This window comes from Schistocerca serialis, unplaced genomic scaffold (genome assembly GCF_023864345.2).
Source record: "Schistocerca serialis cubense isolate TAMUIC-IGC-003099 unplaced genomic scaffold, iqSchSeri2.2 HiC_scaffold_1353, whole genome shotgun sequence".
Classification (NCBI taxonomy): Eukaryota; Metazoa; Arthropoda; class Insecta; order Orthoptera; family Acrididae; genus Schistocerca; species Schistocerca serialis.
The window spans coordinates 5,485,298-5,510,441 of record NW_026047573.1 but is presented as its reverse complement, the minus strand read 5'-3'; positions in this window follow the sequence as shown (position 1 = coordinate 5,510,441).

The window sequence follows — 25,144 nt, the reverse complement described above, 5'->3', positions numbered from 1 at the left end:
GAGTGGATGAGTGGAAACGAGATTTGGAGTGACAAACAGTGCTATACTACGTGCCTATCTGGCGGAAGAATTTGGATGTTGTGACTACTAAGTGAACATTATCTGCCATTTTCTCTACTGCCAACAATGCAGTGCAGGGCAGGCATGTAACAATATGCAATTTCTCCTCCTTAACTTGTTCTCCCCTTATTGCACTTCAGGATATGATAAATGCAGAAGGGTAAGTACATATTTGACAGTATTGTGTACTATACACAGCAGAGGAACAGTTCACAGACAATGACTGATTTGATCAGCTCAACAATGGTGCCTCTCATGGATCAGCATTGCTAGGCAATGGCATTCCTGAAGAAGCCTTGCCTGCCAATGTTCCAACCTGAAAGCAATGGATCATCTTAGGAATTAGTTATAATGGTGTCTTCACTCCATACCCTGTTTCCAATATTTCTACCTTCTCTGGTATCAGCTATCAAGGAAGAATGAGCTGGCATCCACCCACAGAGATTTCAAAATGTCAGAGTGTCCCCAGAAGAGTTTCAAATCCTAATAAAGGAGAACACACAATCTTAATGTCTACTAATAGGTGTCCGGGTACATTTGATTCACTAGTATACAGAGCAGGAATGTAAGCCTCGCATAGTGGGCTCTTACTCTTACACACCAGGTGACTCTGTTGCACGTATGTCCCCAGTACTGGGTCCAGCCTCCGGTGTCCGTACCCGTTGTGGTTCTGCACTGCCTACTATTGAACATGCAGAAAGGAAAACATCTTAAGTACGTTATGTACTGCTTTAGTGACATGCTCTTAAATTATGGCTGCAATTATGGGCAAATTTACTCTTACTCACCAGGTGACTTTGCTGCACGTATGTCCCCAGGCCCAGTACTGGGTCCAGCCTCCGGTGTCCGTACCTGTTGTGGTTCTGGACTGCCTACTATTGAACATGCAGAAAGGAAAACATTGTAAGTACTTTATGTACTGCTTTAGTGACATGCTCTTAAATTATGGCTGCAATTATGGGCAAATTTACTCTTACTCACCAGGTGACTTTGCTGCACGTATGTCCCCAGCCCCAGTACTGGGTCGAGCCTCCGGTGTCTGTACCCGTTGTGGTTCTGCACTGCCTACTATTGAACATGCAGAAAGGAAAACATCTTAAGTTCTTTATGTACTGCTTTAGTGACATGCTCTTAAATTATGGCTGCAATTATGGGCAAATTTACTTTTACTCACCAGGTGACTTTGCTGCACGTATGTCCCCAGGCCCAGTACTGGGTCCAGCCTCCGGTGTCCGTACCCGTTGTGGTTCTGCACTGCCTACTACTGAACATGCAGAAAGGAAAACATCTTAAGTACTTTATGTACTGCTTTAGTGACATGCTCTTAAATTATGGCTGCAATTATGGGCAAATTTACTCTTACTCACCAGGTGACTTTGCTGCACGTATGTCCCCAGCCCCAGTACTGGGTCGAGCCTCCGGTGTCTGTACCCGCTGTGGTTGTGCACTGCCTACTATTGTACACACAGAGAGGAAAACATCTTTCAGGTACTTTATGTACACTTTAGTGACATGCTCTTAAATTATGGCTGCAGTTAAAGGTAAATTTGCGTATTTTATCATGGACAATGCTGTACTGAGGATGTAACCAATCTCAGAAGCCATAGTTATGAAAAGAAATCCACATTCACGGCATATGGAAAAAAAAATTTAAATAACTTTGGACTGTGTTCACTGGGACACCATGTTCACAGACTCTGCTTGTACGTACTACTCCAGAGGATAGATGCACATATCAATGACTTCTGATTAATGAATGACATTTTGAAAGATGTGTTATGTACGTATTATGAAAAGAGTAACAGAAAACAACATGTCAAACATAAATGTACAGATATTGTTCATTAGTGTTATTTCTATTTTGTGTGTGGTGACTTACATCGGGGGACATTATGCACCTTCAGCACTGTACAGCTATTGCAGTAGCTTTGGGTGAGAAACTATATGCTGTGGAAATAAGTATTCTGTGGTGCCACCACACTGTCCTGTAAAGGCATAGGCTGCCAAAGGAGAGTTAGTTCAACAACTGATGTATGCTGTGAGACACAGAAGAGGTACCTTCAAAATTATTGTGAGTGTCTCTTTTGTTACTGAATGAATGTTATATTTTAGTGTAGTTCATGAGTGTGATGATGAAGGGAATAAATAATTTGTTGAGTCAAAAGTGGCATAGTAAGTTATTTATAAAAATTTGATGCATCAAAGACATCAATTTTGATTTTTAAAGTAATTATAACAGAGTTTGAGAAGAAGCATAGAAGATAAGGTACAGAATATAATACATCATTGTATTAAATAGTTACACCACATGACACCTGACTGCAGTGTTAGGAGACAAATGACATGAAAGGGAAGCTGTGTTGACAGAGGAGTGAGACAAGTGTCAGAGTCCTGCATAACTGAGTAAGCGAGTACAAAATGTGAGATCAGGTGACTGCAGCCTAACGTGATAGGCTGCCCACACCACCTGTCATAGCCTTGCACAGAAGTTGTGACTGAGCCTTATATAATGTACAGATATAGTTTAAATCCTTTTGGTCACACATAATATAAACATACCAGTCAGTACTGTAGGCAAAATGCCAAAGGTGATGGTGTATGCATTTATCTAAATCTCAAGCTTAAATTTAATTAAAGATACGAGGCTAAACCATTAATCATAGAAAAGGATTTTGAAGCAGTAGCCATTCAGTTATATAGTTTAAAGAAGAAAATAATTGTTGCAGCAATTTACAGATCACCATCTGGAGATACTGAAGTCTTTCTTAAGAATTTGGAAGAAATGCTCAACACTTTCCCAAATGAGAACTCAACCAAAATTCTTTGTGGTGACTAATATTAATCTATTGGTCCATAGTTCAGTAAAAAAGTTTTTAGACATGCTAAAAAGCTTCAACATGTTCCCCCACATATCAGTTCCCACTAGAACAACAGATTTCAGTGAAAGCCTAATACATAACATCTTCTCAAATATGGTCACACATGAAGTTGCAGATACAAATGTGAATACAGGATTATCAGATCATAATGCACTAACCTTTAATTTCACTGCAATGCCCAAGGAGGAGGAAAATAAAAAGGAGTACGAACTATTTTTCTCTACTGAAAATTGTAATCAGTTCAAAAATAATTTTAAAAATGCAGTTTGGTCAGAGGTCTAGGCACAAACAAACACAAATGATGCTTACAATACATTTGCTTCCACTTTTATGACACACTTTGAAATGTGTTTCCCAAAAAGGTTTTTGAGTTATAGATCATCTGGATCCAAAGGGACCTGGATTACACCCGGAATTAAAAAGTCAAGTGAAACCATGAAATTACTAAGTTAAAAGTCAAGTGAAACCATGAAATTACTAAGTTTAAAGTTAAAATGGATTAAATGGCTCTAAGCACTATGCGACTTAACTTCTGAGGTCATCAGTTGCCTAGAACTTAGAACCAATTAAACCTAACTAACCTAAGGACATCACACACATCCATGCCCGAGGCAACCTGTGACTGTAGCGGTTGCTCAGTTCCAGAATGTAGCATGTAGAACTGCACGGCCACTCAACTGGCGTTTAAAATTAAAAACTTGTCATGATCAGCAGTTTGTTGAGTATGTGAGGATATACAGAAGCACTTACCAGAAAGTAATAGTGCAAGCAAAATTATTAAGTAGTGATAGATTAATAATGCAGGCTAGGAACAAGTCCAGAATGACATCGAAAATGGTAAAAAAAAACTGAGGGTCAAACTAAAGAACAGGAAATCAATCCTAAAAATAATGAAAATATCCCCATAGAAAAAGATGCCATGGCAAACAAAGTAAACAATTATTTTGTAAACATTCCCCTTACTTTAAGTAGTAAATTTAAGCAACAACCAACAGTTGCGACTCCAATGGTAAATACCAGCATGATGGCAATCGCAACACATGAGCATGAAGTTCTAAAAGTCATTAAATGCTTGAAATCCAAAATGTCCTCTGGGTTGAATGATGTACCTGTATCAATAATTAAGGAAATTGCTCCATGTGTTGTCAAACCTATAGTACACATAGCAAACTTGTCCCTTATTGAAGGGATATTTCCAGATAGACTTAAAACCTCTAAAGTGATACCTCTATACAAAAATTGTGACAGACATAAAATAGAAAATTACTGACCTATATCTGCCCTCCCTGCCTTCTCCAAAGTACTTGAGGAATTAATGAAAATCAGGGTTACACAATGTTTAGAAAAACAAACTAATAAATAAGAGTCAACATGGTTTTCGAGCAGGGCACAGTACAGAAACAGCCATATTGGACTACACAACAGAAAAAGTAAGAAATTTGGAGTCAAACAGGTTGTTGGAATTAATCTAGATTTATCCAAAGCCTTCGACACTGTGAACCATGCAACATTACTAGGGAAACTTGAAGCAATAGGCATCAGGGGTACTGTTAAAAAATGGTTTGAATCTTATCTGCAAAACAGGTCACAAGTTGTTGAGCTGAGGTCATCCAGCAAACTTCACAATTTTAAACTCATATCTGAACCAAAACAAATTGAAATAGGTGTTCCACAGGGTAGCATTCTGGGCCCATTGTTATTTCTAATTTACATCAATGATATACAGGCTCTAGATCGCTCAGCCAAAATTCTACTAATTGCAGAGAACACGAGTATCATAATTAGTGATAAAAAGAATCACTGTGTACTACAGCAGAAAAAATGCTCTCGTACATACAGTAATGGTTTTATTCAAATAAGCTGAAATTAAATACAAAGAAAACAAACTTTATACAGTATGGAAGCAAGTGACAAGGGGAAAATATGTGCCTTATGCTGGATAGCAAACAAATAAAAAAAGTGTGCACCACATAGTTTCTGGGAATGCAAATTAACCAAGATTTAAACTGGAATGAACACAGTGTATATCCTACTCAGAAACTTAGCTCAGCATGTTTTGCCTTAAGAATAATATCCAAGGTATGTAGCAAGGAATGTATTAGAGTGGTGTGCTTTAGTTATTTCCAATCAGTTGCAAGCTATGGCATACGTTTTTGGGGGAAAACCAGGTAAAGACTAAATGAAATTTTTATTGCTATTCTTATCATGACACACAGCCCACCACAAACTCACTGTAGACCCTTATTCAGACAACTAAAGATACTGACAGTATCATTGATATATATTTTTAAATACCTGGAAATGATCAGTAAAAATAATTTCAATCTGCAAACCAACTCAAGCTACCATGATCACAATACAAGGCACTGTAAAGACTTCCACATTCCCTACGTAGGAAAAACTAGAAGTCAAACATGTTAGCCACTTAGGAATAAAGCTTTTAAATGCACTCTCATCTCAAATTAAAGAATTGAATGGCAAAAATAATTTCAAGCATGAAGTAAAAAAAATACTTGATGGAAAAATGCTACTACCATGTAAATGAATACCTGTCTCAGACTGTGGATTGAAACCTGTACTTATTTTTTAAAATTTTAAACTAATTTAATTATTTTTTCAAATTCAGAATTATGGTACTTATAGAAAATCTGTTAAACATCCATAATACGTTTTGTGTATAAGGCGTAGTTCATGATCAATAATTGTTTATCATGAGCACGTACTTTTGTTTTTGTGTAGTAAGTTCTTGTACACTACTTATGTACTATGTGTATGTAATTTGTTTTGCTGTTTGTATGTGTTTGTCCATTTATTATGTGTATGTGTTGTTATGTGTTATTTGTAATCAAATATATATATAATACATATAACGTGAAAAATGTAAAACCTTTGTATGATTATGGACTATTTCTGTTTAATTATTTGTTTCATATATATATAATGAAATCAAGTTTAATGTTAATAGGCTATTGTATGACACACCCAATAATCTCAGCTGGATATTCAGCTGGAGTCCATGGGCAAAGAAAGAATAAATAAATAAATAAATAAATAAATAAATAAATAAATAAATGACAAATCCTATATTACATGTGTGATCTATGGGATGCTACATAAATAAATAAACAAACATCCAAAGGAACAGACACCACACTTTTATAAATATTCATGCCTGATGTAATATTGGCCTTTCAGTCCAAATGTACTGCAATGTCAGATAGCCCACAGGAGTACAGTAGACCTGCAAGCAAAGCAATATATAGGGTACACTACTGTGGAGATTTGGGTTAGGAAGGAAACAGACTGATACCCAGAGCGCAAAAGAAATTTTTATCTGTTACTATTCAGTTGTTTCAATGTGCTATTGCAGTAGAAGTCCAATTTCTTTCATCAGGCCTCGACAATGTTTCACTCCGAAGACATTCAATATGTCTATAATGCTTGGCTACATCCAGCAATGTCTTCTCATGTATGTGTAAATAACCTCGCAACATGAGACAGCCAATGCAGTGAGCAGTAAGACTGGAATCAATGCATACACATTGAGGAAGTAAATAGGGGGGGGATCTAATCAGTGAAGTATAGAGTACATTTTGATTGGTTATAGATGGAAACATCAAGTCTAGTAGGTACATATTCCACATATACAACTTGCATTATTGTGTTTCCAGTCAGGAACCACTCATTTAAAGCAGCACATTTGTGATAAAACCCACACTGACACAGCTCCTTCAGAGATACTGGAAGTCATAAACAATACTATAACACTGAAGTGTGTTGCAATGTGTGCCAAAGACACGAGTCCTCATAAAGCTGTTTCTGATGAAGGTTGCAAATAACTAGGCCAATGATTGACACATTTAAGTGCACAGTATAAAGAATTCTGTAGTTCAAATGCCATACTGCATGCCATATCTTGTGAACTTGGTTTTCTTTACACCAAAATTTCTGGATTTAGGAGCACACGAGTAAATGTTATGAAAATCAAAGGAGAGTAATGCTGTTTAGAACATTTCACTGGACATGTTTCATAATTTTCTTACTGTCTCCAACCAGGGTACCAGAACAATAAAACTTTTTGGAAAACCGCAAAAGGATTTTTTGCTTTGTACTGATCTCTATGTTGTTCGTTATAATTTAAAATTAAAGTAATCACTGAATAAAACAGGATTCTCAGTCTTTCACATTTATTAACCTTCAAAATAAGCAAGGTGATCCACCACAATAGCAGGGTTCTCAGTGTTCCATAACAGCCACAAACCACTCTCAACTATAATGATCACACCATTCCCCTACCCACCCTTTCCCTTGTGCTGAAATCACAATAATTTGTTTCAAGACAAAATTATCATAAACACTGAGAATCAGATAATGTGACTCATTTGTGGAACATCTGCAGTGCTTACCATAATCAGGGTCCCTGGGGAGCACACGGAGTATAATTAATTTCTTCAGCTGGTTTACTCGCATTTCCTTCTCATCTACCTCATTAATTTGTGAACAGCATGTTTCACAGAGCATTCCTTTTCTGTCGATTTCTATGTTCCACATGTGTATAATTTCACCGAGCCTCTGGCTGAGGCTGATTCTGCTGGTGCTGGTGAGCGCAGTCATTGGAGTCCCTGTAATTCCCACCGGTTCACGGCATAAAAAACAGCTACTTTCCCTGGCTGGTAGATGTTCTTGGAACTGGAAGTAAAAGCAAACACAAACCTGTGTTAAGTATTTGTCAATATTCATTTGTGTTACACTGGACTACAGTACTGCATACCCTAAAAGGAGTACCTGTAACTACTATAACCAGTTATGTTTGTGACAGTCTTTTAGTTGTGCCTATCTGCAACTCAGCATCTCTGTTATATGATGAGTAGCAACTTTCCTTTCCAGGGCAACTTGGGGACAGTCTACTTAATTTTAGGTGTATGTGTAATGCTGTGCTCTAATATGAAAAGTCACAGTGAACTACTTATCCAATTCTTTGACATGAGCTCTTCTATCCTACTGTGTTTTAATTACTCCATAGAAACTCCACATTTTGGAAGACACAACACAGTCCACCCCTAAGTTTACACTGGAGCAGCAGGTGACTTTCATTCTTCTTGCAACAAAATTCAACCATATGAGGATCATCACTTAAATATACATTTCACATAGCAATCTAGCACATAGTCAGTTAGTTTGAGCATCAATATGAACTGCATAAAAAGAACATGTTCGACCTGCTGCTGGAAGGTATGTTACTGCTCACAGTGTTCTTCCTCACACAATAGCCACACTGAAGACAACCGTGGAAGAAAGTGGCACTGTCTCCCACTTTGGAGGTCAGTAAGACAACCCTGCAGTCGTCATATAGGCTAAATCAGTAAATATAAATGAAATATTGAAATCATCTTTAAAAATTCAGTCAATGCCAATGACAAATTGGGACAGGCAGTACAATGTTTTCATGATTTCAGATGAGAATCAGAATGCAGAAGAGAGACAGGAGGCCAAATGGAGGAGTAAAACAACAAACTGGTAGTGTGAGAGATCTGACAGGAAAACAAGATCTAAGCCCTGTCAGTGACACTGATTTTATATGATGGTACTTGCTGTCTTTCAATGTCCTGCCTCTTCACTAAGTTTGAAAAGGAATTTCAATTTCTTGAGTCTTAGTTAGAGAAACATGACACCATTGAATGAATATATCCAAGCTTAAGAATTTATACAAACTAAAAGCATTTTTGCAGTAAGAATTAATGGTTTGTGGATTTACTAATGTGCTAGTAATTCAAATCATCTTATATTATTCATTAAAAAGACAATATTCAGAATTAAAAATCAGTTATATTGCTACAAGTCCAACTGTGCTGAAGTACGATAGGTCAGCATAGATCTGCTTGGTTTTCCTGAAAGTCTGTAAGAGGGGTGGCCCGGAGGCTGATGGCTAACAATCTAATGCCATGCAACTGTCACTTACAGTACCATGCTCATTTATAATAAACTTAGTCGTCAGAGCATGTGTCAAGAGTAACTGTTATGCAGAGAATTCAAGGCTGCTCAGCAATACTGTCATTGTTAAAAGGCAAAGCACTGATAATTAAATATTTATTGCAAAATATATTCCAATTTGCTCAATTTTACCACTACAATGTAATAGAACAAATATCTTATTGCAGTTTATGAACTATTTTACTTTTAAATTGTCTAAGTATGTCATTTAGCCAAGTTCATCTTTCACATATTTTTCCTTTATTCTTCCCCTAAAAAATGGTTATAGTAAAAGGATTGTAAGCCATAAGTTATGGCCACAAAGGGGCAAGAAGGTTCTGAAAATACAGATCAAAAGGTGCCAATGGAATTACTTTATTTGATTTACATCAGCTACATTAACTATTTTTGCCCCATTTCCAGGGTTTTGTCATATCAGATTACACAAATCACTTCAGTTTTCACACCAAGTCATGGACACTGAGTTCAATAGTTCCTTATACATGAAGAAACACTGCTTCACTTCTAAAGAACCCAATTGTGCATTTCCTGTCAGCACTCATAAAGGGAGCCCAGTCAAAGCTGCAAAAGGGTTCCACATCTGAAATCTTCATTAAATTCAATTTGAATTTGAATTTGTTTTTAGAAACAAAATCAAGTATGTTCTTAACACTTTGATTGTTTTATTTGTTTTATTCTAGGGCACAAGAACAACTAAGGTCATATGTACCCATGTCAGAGCATCTGAAAACTAAGACAAAAAATAAGTTAAAAGTAAGTGCACGTTAAGTCAAATCTACAGAAGAGAGACAGTTAAAACTGAAAAATTCCTTGTGGAGAAAGTTGCATTAAATTTTCCATAGAGACAACAGAGGTCCTGTACTAAATATTAAATGTCATTTGCTTTATTGCTACGATAGATTAAAGGTAAGACAGGGTCAACCGCCTGTGGAGCTTTCGCTAAAATGGGTAATAACTCAGGCAGCAAACATAAATGAGAAGATAAGTGGTTGAAAAAAGGGAATTCTGTCAGGAAATGCCAAACTGTCAAAGGCTGATGACAGGCAGATGGACTTTCCTGGAGCTTGTTCCCATGAAGGAAGGACCAGTGGTGATGCCCAAGGGTACCACCTGCAGACTGATGGCAACACAGAGATCATCAGACGGTATGGAAGAACTAGCAGGCTGAGGTAGTCTGTTGCCTTGGCAGCAACAAGAGAAGCTGCGTTTCTGATCAGACCGACATGACCAGGTACCCACATAAACATCACAGTAGCTCCATAAAGAGTGAGCAAGTGGAAGCTTTCTTGAACCAGTTGCACTAAGGGATGGACCTTGTGCAGCACACAGAGGATCTGAAGGGATATGAGAGAACTGGAGCAGATAACAATTGAAAAGCCTGTGTTGCCAAATGTAATGCATGGCTTGATACAGAACAAAGAGCTCTGCTGTAAATACTTAGCTGTGTTCTGGAAGCTGGTACCGAAATTTGTCAATGCAAATGACAAAGGCACACGTGACACCGCAACCAGTCTGACGGTCATTAGTGTACACAAATGCACTATTGCTACGTTCCGTGCGAAGGTTGAGAAACTTATGCAATAGATCAAATCTGGATTACTGTTCTTATGAAGTCTGGAGTGAACACAGGCTGCCGCAAGAAGCCGAGGTTGGTAAAGTGTCAGGTAGCACGTATTTAAGCAGCTGGAGCAGCAGCCAAAAGGGAAGTAACAGAAGAGGGATGCACCTAACACTGGTGGTGAAAAGAATCATCAAAAAAGAGGGCAGAGGATGGGTAGCCATGCATGGCAGACAAACACCATGTGCACTTGTTGAGGAGAACATCACACCAGTATGACTGTGGTAATTCAGCAGCTTCTGCATTCATACTCTCAATTGGGCTAGCGTAAAATGCTTCAGTAGCCAAACAAATGCCATGATGGTGCAAGATGGATGCATAAAAAGAACACCGACAGCCTAGTTTTGAATGGACAAGGGATCTGTAGGACTGCAGGAGGAAGGTCCAATCCACTCCCCAGGAAGTGCTGTTGATGGGACATTGAGGGACAGGGTATAGCAGGCAGCCAAGTAAGATGTGGGAGGACTAAGAAAATTTCCTATCAAGCATGAGACCCAGGAATTTCACAGTTTCAGCAGACAGAAGAGCAACAGGCTCAAGATGTAAAGACAGTGGAAGAAACCCATTGCACTGCCAGACATTCCTACAAACCGTTTTGTCAGTGGAAAAGCAAAAGCCTTTGTCAATGCTCCATGAGTAAAGACAATCACTGAAGACGCTGCTCAATGAGACCAGTCTGTGGGAAAGTGCAATAGATCGAAAAATCATCAATGAAAAGGGAGCCGGATATGCCCTGCGAGATACAGGCCATAACAGTATCAAAGGTGACAGCAAGGAGGACAACACTCAGGACGGATCCCTGAGGCACAGCATTTTCCTGGATAAATGGGTTTGACAGGCAAATCCCTTATGTACCTTGAAAGTTGTCTTTTAAAAATTCCTGAAGGGAATGGTGCAGGCAGCCTCAGAAGCCCCATGTGTAGCGAGTACGGAGTATTCCAGTCCTCCAGCATGTATTTTACATTTTCTCCGGGTCAAAAAATGCAGGTACAGTGTTATTTCCGCAGAAATGACACGGGTTGAAAGGTTATGAGATGGTCAACTGTAGAATGGTGTGTCGGAAATTCATATTGTGCAGTGGTTAGTAGATTGCGAGACTCTAGCCGCCACACCAGCCAGACCTGAATCACATGTCCCAACACCTTGCAAACATGGATGGTGAGAAATGGGGCTAGAACTAGAAGGAAGGTGCTTGTCCTTACAAGGGCTTAGGTGTGGGTATGACAGTGGCTTTACACCAATGTCTGGGAAACATGCCATCTGTCCAGATGCGTCTGTATACACGACGGAGAAAGTGCTTGCCCGCAAGAGAAGAGTGCTGCACCATCAGAGCACTAACATTGTCCAGTCTTGAGGCAGCTGTCAGGAGGAATTAAGAGCATTACCTAGCTCCCACATACTAAAAGTCTAATTTTAGCATTCACAATTCAGGTACAATGTTATTTCCGCAGAAATGACATGGGTTGACAAGGTTATGAAATGGTCAACTGTAAAATGGTGTGTTGGAAATTCACATTGTGCAGTGGTTAGTAGATTGCGAGACTCTAGCCGCCACACCAGGCACACAGCTCTGACTGGACATCATGTTGTATAACCCCACTAGATATCAAGTTATGTTTGCAATCGACAAACTATGTGGCTGTGCGTTCCTTGGTGTTTTCCATGTTAGCAGGTCATCCTTACCCTATCCCACACTACTTACCAACAAAAATGTGAGATTACTGTCACAAAGACAAATTGAAATGTTGGTTTGTCCATTCTTGAACTATTCCCTAATCTTTCTGTTCTCGCACTGTAGCTCACTAAGCAAATTCAGGTCAGCACACTGAGCTTGTTGCTATCTAGGCCTTAACTCTCCTTCATTTTGGTTTCTCAGTTTTCAAGCAATGCTCACCACCAGCATTACATTAAATTCTGCTGAGCAGACAGTTAACTATTCAACATCCTTTCCAAAGGAACTACAATGAAATGTTATACGATAGTGTCAAGACTGTAGTGAAGTAATTTTTTCAAAGTAATTTGACAAAGATGTGTGTAAATGATTTTTTACAGCATAATATAGTTATGAAGAGCTTCCCAGAGGGCACAAACAGTCATCAGAGCATACTGATGAGAGCCAACACCTCACTACTGACATGGGAACTATTGCAAGTTCATACACCTAAAACCAACTACAAACATACTTAAAACATGGTGATGTACCGCTCCAAGTGGCTATCTATAGTATTCACCCATAACAACACATATGTGACTGCTAGCATCAGTGTACTGGCCTCACTGCATTGTAACTGTACACACAGTACAAACGAGGCCGCTACTGTATTTGGTAGTGTATCAACAGATGGAAGTCATTTAACCCGTAACGACTCAAGAGGTGACTTTTCTGTAAAGTATGCCATGAGCTCCACAGCTCATGGTCTCGCTGTAGCATTCTCGCTTCCCCAGGATTGGGTCCCAGGTTTGATTCCCGGCGCGGTCAGGGATTTTTCACCTGCCCCGAGATGACTGGGTGTTGTTGTGTCCCCATCATCACCATCATCATCATCATCATCATCATCATCATCATCATCATCCGTCCCCATTACAGTTGGAGGAAGGCAATGGCAAACCACCTCCATTAGGACCCTGGAGGTGCTGGTCTCCTGCAATGTTCCCATATGCTCTGTCATGAAGCGTGGGAATTTTTTTCCATTTCATACCACAAGGAGGGGTCTCTGGGAGCCCAATGTTTAAACTGGGATCAAGGCAAAAATGATTTGAAATTTTTAATTTATGCTATATAACATTTATTTTTACAATTATTTAAGTGTTGTCTAAATGCTTCTAGTTTATTTTACTGCACTAAACAAAGCCTGCAGCATTTGACTATTCATCACACAAAAGCGCACAATTTTGTGTGGTTCATTTAAATAGTACACATAAACAGACTGTTAGAGTACTGAATTTTACATCCTGTAAAATTATACAATCTCCGTAGCAAATAAATTTACAAATAAAACTAATGTCCAGGGTTTAAAATTGCACATAAAAAGTCCACCTGATAGGGACAAAAAAACCTTTTTCAAATTGAAATTAATTGCTATGAACAATTTTTTCTTATCACCACTCCGAACACATTTTATTTCAACAGATTAAGTATTTCCTTGAAGAAACAGACATCCTCATCACAGCTTTCCTGAAGTTATTTCCTCCGAATGATACTCTAGTTCAATAGCAGAACTGTGGTCACTGGCTTATGTAAAATCACTGTCTTCATTTATTTCTTGATCTATATCACTGACACGTTCCTCCATAGACCAACTAACAACTACTACCACACAGGTCATCATGTGCTCTCCAGTGGATAGCTGGGAGAAGTCCTGGGCTGCAAATTGATAAATCAATGGCCGAGTAACTACCATGAGCCACACTGAAATGTGTGGTGGCCCCAGTATTTAAGAGGCGGAGGTCGAATTGCAACAGTAAAGTTTCGTCATCTCTGACTCGGCCAGTGAGCGTAGTACCAACCCACAAGGGGTTATGGGCATTAAAATCTCTCAGAAGTAGGAGAAGTTTAGAGAGTTGATCAATCAGTGCAACTAATACATTCAGGGGTACTGCACCATCCAAAGGAAGGTATACATTGCAGACAGTTATTTCCCACATCGTCCTTATTCTGACAGCCAGAGCTTCAGCTACAGACCGAGTTTAGGACGTAAATGCCAATTCCACCTGACACTCGATTGTAGTCGCTATGGTTCATGTAATATCCCTTATAGCTGTGGAAGCCAGGAATCCGCATTTCTGGGAACCATGTTTCCTGGAGAGCAATGCAGGTAGCAGGTGTAAAGTGCAACAGTTGCCATAGCTCTGCCACCACTGGAGGATGACATCGTGAGACTGGGAAGGCATGGAACATTCAATGAGGCAGTTTACGCCTCAGAGTCACACACTGCCTCTGATTTATTGCCTGAGCAGTCTATATCCATTGTGTCTGAGGTTCTGGCGAGATCTAGGTCCTCAGCAGACACCAAAACCTCCACCCCATCCTCAGCCACAGAACTTGTAGGTAGCAGTGGTTTGGGTGCCACTGCAGTTTCCTTGGTCTTGGGAGTTTTCTTTTTGGATTTCTCTCGCTGCTCCTTGGGTTTCCCTGGCTGGGAGGACTTCACTGGCTCAGTCTCCGGGACTGGGTATGAGCATGAAGCCCTACAACCAGCTGCTTTTGGGCTCTTCAGACACTGGTGGGTGTCATCTTTCCCACTAGAAGAAACCTGGGAATGGAGTGTCCCAAGGGACCCTTCCTAGTGAGAGAACCCGAAGACGAATTACGCTCCTCCAGCTTAGAGATGGGGATGGATGTCCCTGATGGTTGAGGGGGTGTTGCTCCTGAAGTAGGTGGTGCAGGAGCAACAGGGATGGAAATGCCCCCACTGTCAAGGGGGCAGGTGTACTCTTCTGGCTCTGAGAGGTGACCTGGGTTGGCGGAGCTGATGGTGCCAAAACTGTTGTAGCGGCAGCATAAGATGATGTCATACGCACAGGCAGCAGATGTTCAAATTTTCTCTTAGCCTCAGTGTAGGTCAGTTGGTCCAGGGTCTTTTACTCCATGATTTTCCTTTCTTTCTGGAGAATCCTGCAGTCAGGGGAGCAAGGCGAATGGTGCTCTCCGCAGCTGACACAGATGGGATGCGGGGCACATGGAATATTGGGATGTGATGGGCGTCCGCAATCTTGGCATGTGATGCTGGAAGTACAGCAGGAAGACACATGACCAAACTTACAGCACTTAAAGCACCACATTGGGTGAGGGATATAGGGCTTTACATCACACCGGTACATCATCACCTTGACCTTCTCGGGCAACATATCACCCTCAAAGGCCAAGTTGAAGGAACTGGTGGCAACCTGATTATCCTTCCAACCCCAGTGGACACACCGGATGAAATATACACCTCGCTGCTCTAAATTGGCATGCAGCTCATCGTCAGACTGCATAAGAAGGTATCTGTGATACCCTGGACCATATTTAAGCTCTTATGGGGCACGATGGCTACAGAAACATTCCCCTGCATGTCAGAAGTGAGTAACTCCCGTGACGGGGCAGAGGACTCTGTTTTGATCAAGACTGACACAGATCTCATTTAAGCCCTCCACCTCCCTCAACTTGTCCTCTAAATGCTCAACAAAAAACTGAGGCTTCATCATCATGAAAGTTTCCTCATCAGCTCTTTAACATACAAGGTACCGGGGCGAATAAGATCTGCTGCCATCCTTAGCCTGATGTTCCTCCCATGGTGTGGCCAGGGAGGGGAATGATTTGGGGTCATACTTCTGTGCATTTAATCGAGTTTGTCGTCACTTAGAGACTGCTGGTGTTTCACCACCAGCAAGAGATGATGGACTACACTTCATCACGTGTGATCCACCCTGATGCCACCCACTCCGACCAGGGGCCCTCCCCATGGGCACCGCCTAGCTGCAGCAAAGGCCACCTGGCAGGATGGCCATTATCGGGAGTCCTGGTGCCCCAGGGGGCTGGGCGTCTACCCCTTGGCATACATGGGGAGTTAATGGTGCAGGCATTATCAGCAGAGCAATCCCTGTGTGGTCAGGGGACTTCAACCTACAGGGTACATGGTGGCCCCACCACTACGGACTGGCTACCACTCTGGCTATCAGGTGCAAAGAAGTCCATGTTCATCGTCGATGCAGAAATCAATGCTGCATAGTGAATTGTGGAAAACGCACGCAGGAAGGTGTCCTCACCCACGAGATGGAGAATGGGCAGGACTGCAATGCGACAACGAGAAAGTGTGCTAAAGATGTCAATGCATGATAGACACGATACACCTTGTAAGGTGCCCTTCCCTAATTGGTTCGCTCTTTGAAAAAATTTTGAAGAATGGAGATCAAACCCTACAGGGGACCATCACATAGAGGCTGAAATGTGTGGAACTCCTTTTAGTCATCTCGTATGACACGCAGGAATATCTCGGGCCTATTCTAGCCCCCAGACCCACAGAGGGGCCAGGTCTGTTCTGATACTCCGTAAGCTCAAATTTACCCCCCCCCCCCCCTCCCTTCATTAAACAGCAATGCAGAAAGCTACCAAATGCCTTACTGAAGTCAAGGAACATAGCATCAGCCTGAGCGCCATTGTCCACTGCGCTGTGGATCTCGTGGAGAAACAGAGCCAGCTGAGTTTTGCATGATCTGTGCGGAATCCATGTTGATTTTCTTCCAAGAAGTCATAATTTTCTAGCATAAAACATGTTCCATAATTCTACAACAGATTGACATCAATGATATAGGTCTATAATTATGTGGATCTGTCTTACAGCCTTTCTTATTAAACGGGAATGAGCTGCACTTTTTTCCAGTTGCTAGGTACCTTTCATTGTTCAGACGATCTATGATGAATTACTGCTAGGAAGGGAGTAAGTGCTTTTGTATAATCTTTATAGAATCTCACAGGTATCTCATCTGGTCCTGCAGCCTTTCCACTACTAAGCAATTGTAGCCGCTTTTCAATACCGCTATCGATTATCTCAATATCTGCCATTTCATTTCAACGTTCGCATAATGATTGAAAGGAGGGACAGTGTTATGATCTTCCATGGTGAAACAACTTTGGAAGACCGAATTCAGTATTTTGGCCTTCTCTTTGTTATCTTGCGTTTTGGTGCCAGTGTGGTCACAGAGAGAATAGTAGATGATTTTGACCCACTTACTGATTTTACATACGACCAAAATCTCTCATGGTTTTTACTCAGGTAGGTTGACAACATCTTACTTTTGAAATCATTGAACACTTCTCTCATTGCTCTCCTTACGCTCATTTTTGCTTCATTCAGCTTTTGTTTGTCAGCTAGGTTTTTACTTCTCTTGAATCTGAGATGAAGTGCTGTTTGTTTACATAGCACTTTTCTAACATGGCTATTAAACCATGGTGGATCTTTCCCATCCCTTAAAACCTTACTCAGAACATACTTGTCTAGGGCATATTGAATGATGCCTTTGAATTTTTTCCATTTGTTCTCCACCTCTTCATCCTCATCACCGAATATTTGTTGCAGACTGCTGAGTATCTTGAAATTTGTATCCTGTCTGCCTTGCTGAGGAAATACATCTTCCTACCTTTCTTGACATTCCTTGTACGACCATTCGTCATAGATGCTGTCTCAGCCTTGTCGAAGAGGGCAGAGGAGTTGACAGATTTTCAGAGCACACTCTTGTCCTCGAGTACGAAGCTGCTCCTAAAGGCGAAAGAATCAGCAATGATCAATGTCATGAGGATGCAGAAGACAATGGAAACCTCTGTATTAAATACACGTAGTGTGAATTCACAGAACATGTGGCCTGTAATTGAGATAGTGTCATGATCACTCCAATGCCAAAATATTCTGGACTAGTCCTCCATTTGGATCTCCAGGATGGGACTGTCAAGGGTGAGGTGTCCATGAGAAAAAGATTGAATGATCAATTAAAGGATAACATCCTGCATCCCACGGCATGGAATGTAAGAAGCTTGAATGTGGTAGGGAAGCTAGAAAATCTGAAAAGGGAAATGTAAAGGCTTAATCTAGATATATTAGTGTTCAGCGAAGTTAAATGGAAAGACAAGGATTTCTGGTCAGATGAGTATAAGGTAATATAAACAGTGGCAGAAAATCGTGTAACAGGTGTAGGATTCATAATGAATAGGACGGTATGCCAGAGAGTGTGTAATAGTGAACAGTTCAGTGATAGGTTTGTTCTTGTCAGAATCGACAGCAAATTGACACCAGCAACAATAGTTCTGGTATACGTGCTGATGCCACAAGCTGAAGATGAAAATACAGAGAAAGTACATGAGGATGTTGAAAGGGTAATACAGTACATTAAGGCGGATGAAAATAAAATAGTCATGGGGGACTGGAATGAAGTTTTAGGGGCTGGAGTAGAAGAAATGGATACAGGAGAATATGGGCCTGGGACAAGGAGAGTTAGAGAAAGACTAATTGAGTTCTGTAATAAATTTCAGCTAGTAATAGCAAATACTCTGTTCAAGAATCACAAGAGGTGGTGGTATACTTGGAAAAGGCATGCAGATAAGGAAAGATGTCAGGTAGATTACATCATGGCAATACAGAGATTCAGAAATCAGATACTGGACTGTAAGGCATACCCAGGAGCAGATACAGACTCTATTGAAATAGTGATGAAGAGTAGTCTGAAGTTCAAGAGAATAATCAGGAAGAATCAATACTCAAAGAAGTGGGATACAGATATACTAAGGGATGATGAGATGCACTTTTAAGTTCTATAAGGCTATAGATAGCACACTGAGGAATAGCTCAGTAGGCAATACAGCTGAAGAGGAATGGACATCTCTTAAAAGGGCAATCACAGAAGTTGGAAAGAAGAACAGAGGTACAAAGAAGGTAACTGCGAAGAAACCACGAGTACGGAAGAAATACTTTAGTTGATCAGTGAATGAAAGAAGTACAAAATTGTTCAGGGAAACTCAGGAACATAGAGATACAAGTCATTGAGGAAGGAAATAAATAGGAACCACAGGGAGCTAAGACAAAAAGGTTGCATGGATATTCTGAATAAATCAAAAAAGAAATGATTGTTGGAAGGGCTAGTTCAGCATACAGGAAAGTCAAAACAACCTTTGGTGACACAAAAAACAAGGGTGGTAATATGAAGAATGCAATGGGAATTCCACTGTTAAATGCAGAGGCGAGAGCAGATAGGTGGAAAGGGTACATTTAAGGCCGCTATGAGGGGAAAGATTTTTCAGATGTGATAGAAGAAGAATTACGAGTCAATTTAGAAGAGATAGGGGATCCATTAATAGAATCAGAATTTAAGACGGCTTCAGAAGACTTGAAATTAAGTAAGGCATAAGGGACAGATAACATTCCATCATAATTTCTAAAATCATTGGGAGAAGTGGCAACAAATTGACTGTTCACATTGGTGTCTAGAATGCACGAGTCTGGGGACGTATCATCTGACTTTCAGGAAAATATCATCCACTCAATTCTGAAGACTGCAAGAGTTGACAGGTGCAAGAATTATCACACAATCAGCTTAGCAGCTCAGGCACTCAAGTTTCTGACAATAATTATACATAGAAGAGTGGAAAAGAAAATTGGGGATGTGCTAGATGACGATCAGTTTGGCTTTACAAAAGGAGCAGAGAGGCAATCTTGACATTGCAGTTGATAATGGAAGGAAGATCAAAGAAAAATCAAGACACATTGATAGGATAGCCAAGAAGGAATAATAAGAGAGGACGACCAAGAATGAAGTTCTCAGATTAAAAAGTGTGAAAGACAGGATGTAATCTTTCCTCCCTACTGTTTAATCTAGGCATCAAAGAAGCAATGATAGAAATAAAAGAATGCTTCAGGACTGGAATTAAAATACAAGGCGAAGGGATATTAATGATACGATTCACTGATGCCATTGCTATCCTGAGTGAAAGTGAAGATAAATTACATGATAAGCTGAATGGAATGAACAATGTAACGAGTACATAATATGGACTGAGTGTAAATCAAAGAAAGATGAAAGTAATGAAAAGTAGCAGAAATGAGAAGAGTGAGAAACTTAACATCAAGACTGATGGGCATGAAGTAGATGAAGTTAAGGAATTCTGCTACCTAGACAGCAAAACAACCAATGACCAGTGGAGCAAGGAGGAAATCAAAAGCAGACTAGCCCTGTCAGAAAGGGCATTCCTGGGTAACAGAAGTCTACTAGTGTCAAACATAGGCCTTAATATGAGGAGGAAATTTTTCAGAATGTACGTCTGGAGCAGCGTTGTATGTCAGTGAAACACGGACTATGGGAAAACCAGAACAGAAGGGAATCAAAGCATTTGAGATATGGTGCTGCAGGCAAATGTTGGAAATTATGTGGAGTGATAAGGTAAGGAATGAGGAGGTTATGCTTAGTAATGGAGGGGAAAGGAATACATGGGAAACACTAAAAGGAGAAGGGACAGGATAATAAGACATCTGTTAAGACATCAGGGAATAACTTCCATGGTACTAGAGGAAGCTGTAGAGGGCAAACCTGAAGAGGAAGACAGAGATTGGAATATGTCCAACAAATAATTGAGGACATGGCTTGCAAGTGCTACTTTGAGATGAAGGGGTAGGCACCAAGGAGGAATTTCCGATGGGCCACATAAAACCAGTCAGAAGACAGATGACGACAAAAATTAAGTTTGTTTTGTGTCACATGCAACCATTTAGTCTCCTACTGACATGATGCATTTGTCAGAAAATGAGATGATGCCATGCAACAATATGGGACACTGATGAACAGCACCATTCTAACATGAATCCTCAGTGGTTTTGTTGGCCATATAGTTTCCTTGTATCATGACGTGGCCAGGTACCCAGCAAATTATCACTTCCTTGCCACAGTGTTGGCATCACTATAGTGAGTCATGGATGTGTTGAATCAACTGGTCTTCCAGATTTCTGGATACAATTGGTGAAGTTCTTGTAGTAAACTAAGCAAGTCGAAACAGACAAGAAACCTTGTACGGTGATGTCTGTATCCCCTTCAGTGCCATTAGAATGTCATTTAACTCTGCATCATAATTTGTGAATTATTCTGGAAGACACACTTTGAAAACCCATTGAGGGAAAACAGCAAAACAACTGAAGACTTTCTTTTCCTGTGATCCATCTCTATAAACGACAATAAAACTGTGGTACGAGCTTAAAATGGACGAAAACAAAGTTGGGACACAGAGATTTTCAGCACCTGTCCAGCCAAATCCAGAGACAGACTGAAATGGACTGGTCCAAAAGGCTCCAGTGAATATCAGAATGTCCTCATGGTGGACAGCACCTAACACCTTGAGATAGGAAATAAGGACTGATCTATAGACCACACTACCGTAAACTAAAAGTGATTGAACAAATGCCGTATAAAACTGCAAGAGGGAGGACCTGTCAAGCATCCCTTATTTGTACGCTAAGGCATTTCAAAGTATTCAATGACTGGAAGCCCTTTGTTCATATGTCTTTCAAGTTAATTTTGAGTCAAATAATAAACCCAAAAAGTGCTCAGTTTCTCGAAAACGTAAAATATTGTCCCTCATTGTGAATACTGGTTGGTTAAAACTTTGACAAGGACAGTTAAAATTGGCATGTGTAGTCTTCTCTGGCGATAACCAAAAAGCAGTAGTCCTGGTCCAGGTTTTCAGCTACATTGTCACTGTTTTAAGATCAGAGGAAGAGTAGAAGATTGCAAAGTCATCCACAAACAAAGAGTATTTGACAGTTCTCCTGACTGTGGAGGAAATGCCACTGACAGTGATGGCGAACAGTGTGACACTGAGTACACTGGATGAGATTTTCACTCTGCAGCAGAGTGTGCTTAAGTCATGCTTGGGTACCTCAGATGGTAGAGCACTTGCATGCGAAAGGCGAAGGTCTCGAGTTCAAGTCTCGGTCCGGCACACAGTTTTAATCTGCCAGGAAATTTCACTGAGTACACTGCCTAGCATGACAATTCTCTTTAACATATCAGTCAGCCGAGGCATTTCCCAGGTGGTATCAAAAATGCCAGTCCACAAGAAAGAACTGGATAAGAAGTGGCAGATGTCTACGTAGTCCCCATTCATGAAGTTGGCAAAGGATGTTGTACCTGCAAAACGTTTCATACTTTCTGGATGTCTAAAAAGTCCCAAACCAAATGTTTTCAGCATAAGAAGGATTCCTGTATCGCTGTCCCCAGCAAATTTTGATTGTCAAGAGTGGAATTGTAGTGTAGGGGCTGAAATCACACCGCTAGGGGATCACGTGACCTCACGACACAAGCAACCAGAGGAGGTGGCAGTTGACCATGCATTGACGAGTCTTCCCCATACCACTTGTAAGGGCTACACCCCAGTAACTGTTAGGGGCACTAAGGTCTTTGCCTGGTTTCCAGAATGGAATTAATATTGCCTCCTTCAAATTCATGGGGTAGTGTTCAGGAAACCAGATCTGACTAAAACAACAAAGGAGCCATCCTTTCAGTTCAGAGCACAGATGACAAAACCTGGCATAGTGGATCTTATCACGTCCTGGAGCTGTGTCTCTGGGTACAGACAAAGCTAATTCCAGTTGCCACATGGCGAACAGAAGGTTGTGGACTTCCTCATTATGTGGCAAGAAATTGAATTTCCTCATCTCTGCAATCCTATGGAACACCTGAAAAGCAGGAGCTTGTCTGGATGACTTGGTGACAGTAAAAATGTTTTCAGCTAAAACCTGAGCCATGGCTTGTCATGTCTGTCAACACCAAATTCCTTGACAAGCCCGTAAGAGGAAGTGTACTGCGCTTGCCTGAAATCCACTTTACTGAGTCCCAAACTTGTGCAGCGGAAGTAGACCAATTAATATAAGTCGAGAATTCCTTTCAGGAAGACCTGTTCTTTTATGACTCACCTCGCATGTGCTCTCACAGATCTGTAGGCATGAAGGTTTCCTGTACTTGGATGGTGTTTGAAGTTCTGCAGGACTGTTCATTTGGCCCTGATTGCCAATCTAGTCTTAATTCCACCAAGGCTCAGGCCATCATCTGAGGTGGCTACTAGACTGGGGGATGGACTCTGCAGCAGCTGAATGGATCTCACAACTGATATGGGTCACTGTGTCCTGTGCACAATCCTTTTGTTCAAAAATAGCCTATCAACTATACTGCAACCCATTTGCCCTTTCTATCATCCATCTGCATGGTCTCCTGTCATCCCCTGTTGGCAGAATGATCCACACTGGGAAGAGGTCACTGGAATGTGAATCTGTAGCCACTTCCCACTGAACTCAGTCTGCAACAGCTGGGGAACAATAACAAAGGTAAATGGCTGAAAAAAGACATTGGAGCTGTGGAAAAGTGCGTCATCTGACCCAAGTTCAGAAAGCAGATACTCTCAGAATGGATGAATTGCTAGAGAATCTGACCCCTGGAGCAAGTGGTAGGTGAGTCCTACAACACAATGTGTGCACATAAGTCCCCCATGAGGAATGGGTGTAGGAGTGCCTGAAGAGTTCTGTCAGTATGTTTACAACCAAATCATCATTAGGTGGAAGGCACAAAGAACATGCTGTGATATTAAAGGGTGTGAGAACTTTCTCAGCAATTACTGCTATGGTCGTGGTAAGAGGGATAGGAGAGGAGGGGTATCTGTCATCAATGAAAACAGTCACTCCACCTATAGCCCTGCCTCTAGTATCATCATCTTTCCTGTAGGGGTGGTAACCTTGTAATGCTGATGTGTCTGTGACTTTAAAATGAGTATCTTGTCAGCAGATGCAGAAGTGTTTCTCCTGGACCAGGAGCTGTCATTCTTCCAAATGTGAGCGGTATCAATTTAAATATAACTGCAATGCAGAAGTCCATGTGGCAGCCATTGTTTAGTGATGGTTGGTCTTTTCTTTCTCCTTCAGAGGTCATTTGCCGGTGAGATCAGGGGGAATGTTAGCCAGTTCTCAGCTCTCCGATTCCTGTGACTGGAAGGCCATATCTTCCAAAGCTTAGTTTCCACCAGAGAGAGAGAGAGAGAGAGAGAGAGAGAGAGAGAGAGAGAGAGAGAGAGAGAGAGAGCTCACCAATCTGAAGGTTTAGCTGCCACTTTCTTGGACTTTGAATTACTTTTTGAATGACGTTTTTCTTTACAGATGGGTTAGAGGTATGGCTTAGTTTGCTTCTGATGGTGGGTAGTGATATGTGCCTTAGGTGGTGACGCCCACTGCTGATGGCTTTCGAAGACTTCAGTTTCAACTGGAGCATTTCCCCCACAGGTTCTCCAACAAGTGCACGAGCTCATACTTTAATCTGTAGTCTGAGATTGTGCAGAGGCATCACACTCAGCAATTGGCGTCTTAAGGGCTCATGTGAAAGAAGTAGCAAGAACATGAGATTGTGTAGCTTCGAAAGCTTTTATAGCTTCACCATAGCTTGACTTTCAACTCCTGAATTTTCCATTCCTTGTTGTAAAACCTCGCACTTCTTGCTCCACACTGGGTGATCCTTGGAGCAGTTTACCTATTTTGCAAGAAGTATACAATAATTGCCTGTTTTGTGAGCTGAGCCTCAGCAATGGCCACATGTAGCACTCCCATTACATCCCATAGAAGTACAGCCAAATTCTTCCAATTTTTAGCATCGCTCTGGGCTAGGAACAAATGGACAAACCTCGAGACAGATATAGCATATTGGAGCTAGTAACAACACCCTCACTAAAGTTAAGGCCTCTAGTGGGTATTCATCTAAGGCCTTAGATCCCAGAAGCTTAGATACCTGGGTTGAATTAGCAGTTTCAACTAGAAGTGTTCCATTACATAGTTATTTGACTTTTTTTGGGACCAAGCAATACCTTTCCATGCCTTGAGAGTATAAAAAGGGAAGGCCTTCTCAAAGGTTCCTCCTGTTCTCCTGATTACAATGAAAGTGTTCATCATCATCATCATCATCATCATCATCATCATCATCAGTTATCTGCTATATTAGCAGGTCCTTTGCCTCTCCATTTTCTGCAATCCATTGCTTCCTTCTTAAGGCTGCTGTGTGTTGTACTGTCCATCATGTCATCCAGTATCTGGAATCTCTTCCTGCC